The sequence below is a fragment of the Elephantulus edwardii genome, unplaced genomic scaffold, assembly GCF_000299155.1.
Source record: "Elephantulus edwardii isolate Elephantulus edwardi_28Jun2011 unplaced genomic scaffold, EleEdw1.0 scaffold00122, whole genome shotgun sequence".
Lineage (NCBI taxonomy): Eukaryota > Metazoa > Chordata > Mammalia > Macroscelidea > Macroscelididae > Elephantulus > Elephantulus edwardii.
This window is the reverse complement of record NW_006399872.1, coordinates 2,018,530-2,025,437: the sequence shown is the minus strand read 5'-3', so window position 1 is coordinate 2,025,437 and position 6,908 is coordinate 2,018,530. Positions and strand designations below refer to the sequence as shown.

The following is a 6,908-nucleotide window of genomic DNA, read 5'->3' as shown; positions in this document are numbered from 1 at the left end:
TTTGTATAGATCCAAGTAAAATGTAATCTTTGACAATTTCAATCTTTTCTCCATCTATCATGATGCTATCTTTTGGCACAGTGGTGAAGATAGTATTTTTTTTTAACACTGTTATTGTTGTTGTTGTTGTTGGGACCAACCCATAGCTGAACCTCTGGTAGGTTTTCAGAGATTTAATCACACTGGAGGAAATTGCCCATCCTTCACTCATGGGGCAGCTGGTGGATACGAACCCATGCCTTCTGGATTGCAGTTACCCATACTTTATTCTGATATCCTTCTAAAAACTTACACAAGCTCATTGCTACCCAGTTGAAATTTGATTCATACTTGACACTCCAGGGGGCTATAAATCAAACAGGAGGAGAAGGCTTATCTGCCTCCAGCAGACCTTACAGTGGGTTTGAACTGATAGAGAAGCTCAGTCTTTAGGTTAACAGTACAATTCGCTATGGACAACAGCACCAGAGCTCCTTAGTTTTACCAAATGTCTTTTTCTGTTCTGCTATCCCATCCAAGATAGTTACATTTACACATCGTATCTAAGGATCCCCTTGACTTTGGCAGTTTCTCAGACTTTTACATGGCTTTGAATATCTTGACACTTTTATGAAATACACTGCAGATTTCCACTACTGGATTTCATCTGTCCGCTACTGGACTTCCTTTGTGATTTGACTTTGGATTTATGGGTTACTGGGAGGAAGACCACAGAAATAAAGTGCTATTTTCAGCACTGCATTCTCAAAGATACACACTACAGCATGGTTTATGACACCTGGCTGAGGAAGTGTTTGTCAGGTCATCAGGTGAGTCAAGTCACACAATTTGTGTTTCAACTCACATGAAGACAAGCTTCCTCGAATTTACATTCTGTACTGCATCAGTTCTGGCAGATGAATAGGTCTTCTGCCGTTCACTCCCTCACCAGCCCTCTGGCTTTTCAATCTCCCTTGCCAGTCTCTAGGCCCTAGGTGGAGTCCAGCCCCGCAGAGTTCCCGGTGTCATCCTTGATCTGGTTGCTGCTGGGTACCTGGCATCAGCCTCACGCTCTTCTCCAGCTCTGTTGTCACTAGCGGGGGCTGTAGTCTGGAGAGCATCCTGGATGTTATCGAGGTCCCACTGAGTCCTCAGTAAGGCATCATTCAGTGTAAAAAAGCCATCTCAAGTAGGCCACACTTGGGAACAGACAGCCAATCTCATGAACTAGCCTCTGTAGCTGCTTCTGCATCTCACACAGTCACTGAACTCATAAGAGGAATTCTTGAGGTGCAAAGAAAAGACAAGGCATGTTAGTAGTAGTCAGCATCAGAGACTTGCTCATAGGCCGTATTGAGCTTCTCAGGGACATCTGACAGGCCTCGGAGTCTTCAGATCGAGGTTAGAGTACATTACCAGTGTCTTCAGATGGGAGCCTTGGATCACTGCCAGGTTTCAGTTGAAATTCTTTCTGGTCACAGGCTACTTCTCCACCAGCCGCCTATCCTGGCTGAAGTCATCTGTGGCTCTGCTCCGGAGTCCGCACACCATGTAACCCTTAGTGAGATGAGTGTCGTACATGTTGGTGAGAAGCCTGCGTCCGTGTCCCACACCAAGCATAAGCGCACCCCACAGGTCTCGGTATCTAGCTGGTCTTCACATTGGTGAATTTTGGTCCAGACACATGGGTACACTAATGGCAGTGAGGATCACTTCCTTCTCTTCGCTGCCTTCCATCGGGCCCAGCAGGAAGGGCTTATGTTGTTCAGGAGCAGGAACTCTCCCAGCATCGAGATTTATCCAAAGATGCATCTCCATGGTGTCCTGAAGATGCTCCCACTTTAGTTCTGGAGGCTTGAAGGTTGTGAAAAGCCCAGGCAGCGGGCCAGGCCTTCAGACCCTATTCCTGAAACCCACAACCCAGATAGAAATAAAAGCTGGGCCCTAGCCCAAAGCATCACACAACCTGATCTTAAACATGACTGTTACTATGGGCGCCTCCGGGTTATGTTGCCTGAAGTAGTTCGTCCCTTACTGATCTGGGAGAAGATAGACTGTGAAAAAGGTTGTAGGGCATTGTTGATTTTTATTTTCTTTTTTATGAAATTTTTTAAAATTTATTATTATTATTATTAATTTTAATGAAAATTTACAGAGATTTTGCATTTCCATTCATTTTTTGTTGTACTTTTCTCCTTGCCCACTATTTCCCTCCTGTTCATTCTTCTCTTTGAAAAGTAAAAGAAAAATTCTTTCATTGTTATATAATTCCTCCTGCATTGAAACAGATGAAAGAGAAAAGTGTTTAAAAGGAATATACGATTAGGTATTATTGTCATGAAAGGAGTCTAGAACAAAGGTTGCATAGTGGATTTTTGTTTTCTTGATGTACCTATGTGATAGGCTCTCACATCCCTTCTCACAAACCACTGGGGTTTGTGTCTGCTCAAACAAGGCTGGTACAACTTACTTTAGAGGCTAAGTAGGAAAGTGAAAGTGCCTCTCTCTAATCACCCAGTGATTTACATAAGCCTCCATGAGTGCATTTAGAATAGATGTGAGGGGAAGAAAAAACAAAACAGAAGAAAAAAGGAGAGGAAGTGACAGAAAGGGGAATTCTGAGTATAGAAATGAGCTTCAAGTAACAGAGTAGTTAAATGTCACCAGTCAGGATAGAGAGGAGACAGAAAGTAGCATCTGATATGTAACTTTTAGATTTGTTGTTACAGCTGTAGAAACTAACACCATTTGTCCACTGCCCCCTCCCCGACCTCCTCCCTGAAAGTGAAGGAAATATATAAATAAGATAAAAATAATTAGCTTGTCATATCCTCCCTTCAGATAACTCTAGTGCAATAAAGTTGCATAAAGAGGGATATTTTAGCACTGCTCACCTCATACAAGCAAAATATTGTCAAAGATCATTCAAAAGTCGCTAGAGCAGTACATTGACAAGGAACTGCCCAAAGCACAAGCTGGTTTTAGAAAAGGCCCGCACCACCAGGGCTATCATTGTTGTTGATTCATGGATCCTAGCTGAAAGCAAAGAATACCAGAAAAATATCTATTTGTGTTTATTGACTATGCAGTGTTTGACTGCCTGGATCATAAAAAATTGTGGCTCACACTGAGAAGAGCAGGAATCCCAGTACACGTAATTGTGCTCTTGTGGAATCTATACCTAGACCAAGAGGCTGTTGTGCAAACAGAACAAGGGAACACTACTTGGTTTAAGATCAGGAAGGATGTACATCAGGGTTGTATTTTTTACTCCGTAGCTATTCAATCTGTATGCTGAGCAAATCATTCGCGAGGCCAGACTCTATGAAGAGGAGTGCGGCATCAGGATTGGAGGAAGACTCATTAACAACCTGTGTTATGCTGATGATACAACTTAGCTTGTGGAAAGTAAGGAGGCTATGAAATACCTGCTTTAGAAGATAAAGGACTATAGCCTTCAGTATGGATTACTTCTCAATATCAAGAAGACAAAGATCCTCACCACAGGCACAACAGTCCACATTACAATAGATAGAGAAAAGACTCAAGTTGTCAATGATTTCATTTTGCTTGGATCAACAATAAACACTGTTTGTACCAGCAGTCAGGAAATCAGAAGAATTGCATTGAGCAAGTCTGCAGTTAGGGACCTTTCCAAAATACTTAGGAGAAATCATGTCAGTTTGAAGACTAAGGTGTGCCTGATGCAGGCCATGGTCTTTTCAATCACCTGCTATGCACCAGAGAGCTAGACAATGAATAAGGATGACAGAAGAAGAATTGATGTCTTTGAGTTGTGGTACTGGAGAAGAGTACTGAATATCCCATGGACTGTCAAAAAACCCCACAACAAAATAGTCAAGTCCTGGAGTGTTCCTTAAAGGCAAGGATGATCAAGATTCAAGTTTTATACCTTGGACATGTAGCTAGGTGAGGCTATCCTTGGAAAGAGACATCATGCTTGGAAGAACAGAGGGTCAGCAAAGGGGAGGAAAACCCCCAACAAGATGGAGTGATACTGTGACTTCAACAATGGGCTGTAATGTCTCAGAGATGATGAGGATGGCACAGGATAAGATAGGTTTCAGAATGGCTGTTCACAGGGTCACTATGAGTCATATCAATGACACTTAACAATGTGAGTGCTCATTTTATTGCTTTACTCCACATTCCAATCCAAATATACAGAAGGATTTAGAGATTAGCACAGGATTTAAAATTGTAACACAAGAAGTTAAAAGGTTCTGTTGAAAAATTAAACAATTCATGAACCCTTCAATTTTTCAATAGATTGTTGTAGGTTGCATATTGATGTTCTCAGTGTGGTTAGGGAAATTTTAATCATGGAAATCTTTCCAAAGGATATGAAGTCTGGTTTTCCCCTTGTTATTTTTAAAAGTTTGTTTTATGGAGAAAATACATAGCATATATAAACATGTTTGTTTAAATGTCTTGTTGTTTTGTGGAGAAAATACATGGCAAATCCAATACCAGTTCAATAGTTCTACCTGTCAAATCCAGTGACATTGATTACTTTGAGTTGTTAACAGTTCACCCTTCTTTCTTAGTTCTTGCCTCATAAACATAAACTCATTACCCACTAAAGTTCCTATCTTTGGAATTGTTGTTATGTGCTGTTGGGTCAACTATGACTCAGGGATCCAATGAACAGCTGCTCTGAATCTTGCTCTATTCGGAGCCAATCTCACCATCTCTGACACACCTGACTCCACTGCTGCAGTCACTGTGTCAAACCATCCTATCCAGCGCTTTCCTGAGTTGACACTCCACTCTTCCAAGCTCGATATCCTTCTTCAAGGACTGATCCCTCCTGGCAACAAGTCCAAAGTATATGAGACAGAGTTTCAAAATCCTTGCCTCTGAGGAGGAACAATCTGGTTTCACCCTCTTCAGGACAGTCGTTTGTTTTCTTAGCAATCTATGGTATATTCAATATTCTTCTCCAGCACTACAACTCAAAGGCATTGATTCTTTTTCTGTCATACCTAGTCATTGTCCCGCATAGCAACCAATTAAGAAGGCTATGGCCTTGATCAGGCACACCTTATTCTCTAGATTGATATTGTTGTTCTTTAGAACTATGGAGAGGTCCCTGACAGCAGATTTTCCCAATGCAACTCATCTTTTGAGTTCCTGACTCTGTTGCCAAGACATGTTGTGGATCCAAGCAAGATGAAATTGTTAACTACTTTAGTCTTTTCACTATCTGTCATGATAGACTTCTTGTTTGCTCAGTGATGAGGTGCTTTGTTTTCTTAATTTTGAGATGCAATCTGTATTGAAGCCTGCAGTTCTTGACCTTCTACTGCAAGTTCTTCAAGTCCTCCTCAGTTTGGGCTAGCAAGGTTGTGTCTCCTGCATAACTAGAGTGTTGATGAGTGTCCTCCAATCCTAATGTCACATTCTTCTTCATAAAGTCCAGCCTCTCAAATGATCTGTTTGACATACAGACTTAAAAGTTATGAAGAAGGGTACATCTCTGACACACTTCTTTCTTGATTTTGAACCATGAAGTGTCCCCTTACTCTATTCAGAAAGCAGCTTCCTGGACTAGGTATAGGTTTCCCATGAGCACTAACAAGTATTCTAGGATTCCCATTCCTCTCAATCTTAGCTACAAATTATTGTGATCCACACAGTCAAATGCCTTTACATAGTAGATAAAACACGAATAGACATTTTTTTGGCACTTTCCACTTTCCATCGGACATCAGCAATGACATCCCTAGTACCACTGCCTATTCTAATCCCTGCTTGCATTTCTGTCAGTACTCTGTTGATGCACTGTTCCATTTGTTTTTGGATAATCTTCAGCAAGATTTTGCTTGCATGTGATATTAGATGTATTGTTCGATACTTTCCACATTCTATGGTATCATCTTTTTTAAGAGTAGTAATAAATGTGGATCTCTTCTGGTCAGTTTGCCAGGTAGCTGCTCTCCAGATTTCTTGGCACAACTTGATTATCACACCCAGGGCTGCACCTCTTTTGTTGAAATATGTCAATAGGCATCCCATAAATTCCTGGGTCCTTATTTTTTGCCAATTCCTTCAGAGAAGCTTGAACCTCCTCTTTTATTACCACTAGTTTTGACCCCATTGTTCAATTTGATCCGCTTATAGATAGTTCTTAAAAGAGCATAAATAATGCTCATGAGAGACTTTTTTTCTTTTCAATAGTTAAGGTAAACTTTAATTCAGAAAGAGAATTAAACAAATTGGATTGACGCAGTGACTACCACAACGGACTTGAACATAACAAAAATCATGCAAATGGTACAAGATAGGGCAAGGTTCAGATTTGCTGTTAATAGGGTCACTATGAGTCATAGCCAACTTGATGGCACTTAACAACAGTATCAGCAATCATTCTGTTTTAAGAAAACTGTAGAGGGACTTCTAAAAAAATGTAAGGTTTATTTTCTTAGTAAAATTAAGATGTATCAGTCAGAGGACTCCAGGGAAATAGAATGTATAGTCTAGGGAATGTGTATGTGTGTGTAAGAAAGAGAGAGACATTTTGTTGGGGCTGACAAGTCCAAATTTTATAGGACAAGCTGTCATCTTAGGCAAGATTTTCATGTTACAATCATTAGAAATATTTCCTTCTCCTTTGAAGTAGAAGATTTTCAACTGATTGAATGAGGCCCACTAACACTACCAAGGGTAATCTACTTCATGTAAAATTAACTAATTAAAACCTTAATCACATCCATATAATTACTTCACAACAATATCTGTGTTTGATAAAAGCTGAACACAAAACTCTAGCCTATTTTCTTGCTGTTATGAATAATGCTGTGATAAATATAGGTGTATTTGCTCGGCTCCACAGTCAACACTCTTGGCACCAGCAGTCAGGAAATCAAAAAGCGTATCGCGATGGGAAAGTCTGCTGTTAGGGACCT

The 6,908-nt window shown here is 40.5% G+C and overlaps 2 pseudogenes; both read right to left on the bottom strand.

The window, feature by feature from the left end:
- Nucleotides 1-963: 963 nt before the first annotated feature.
- On the bottom strand, nucleotides 964-1,599 carry LOC102848296 (annotated as a pseudogene).
- Nucleotides 1,600-1,635: 36 nt separating this feature from the next.
- LOC102847894 overlaps nucleotides 1,636-6,908 on the bottom strand; it is a 66,550-nt pseudogene continuing 61,277 nt past the window's right edge.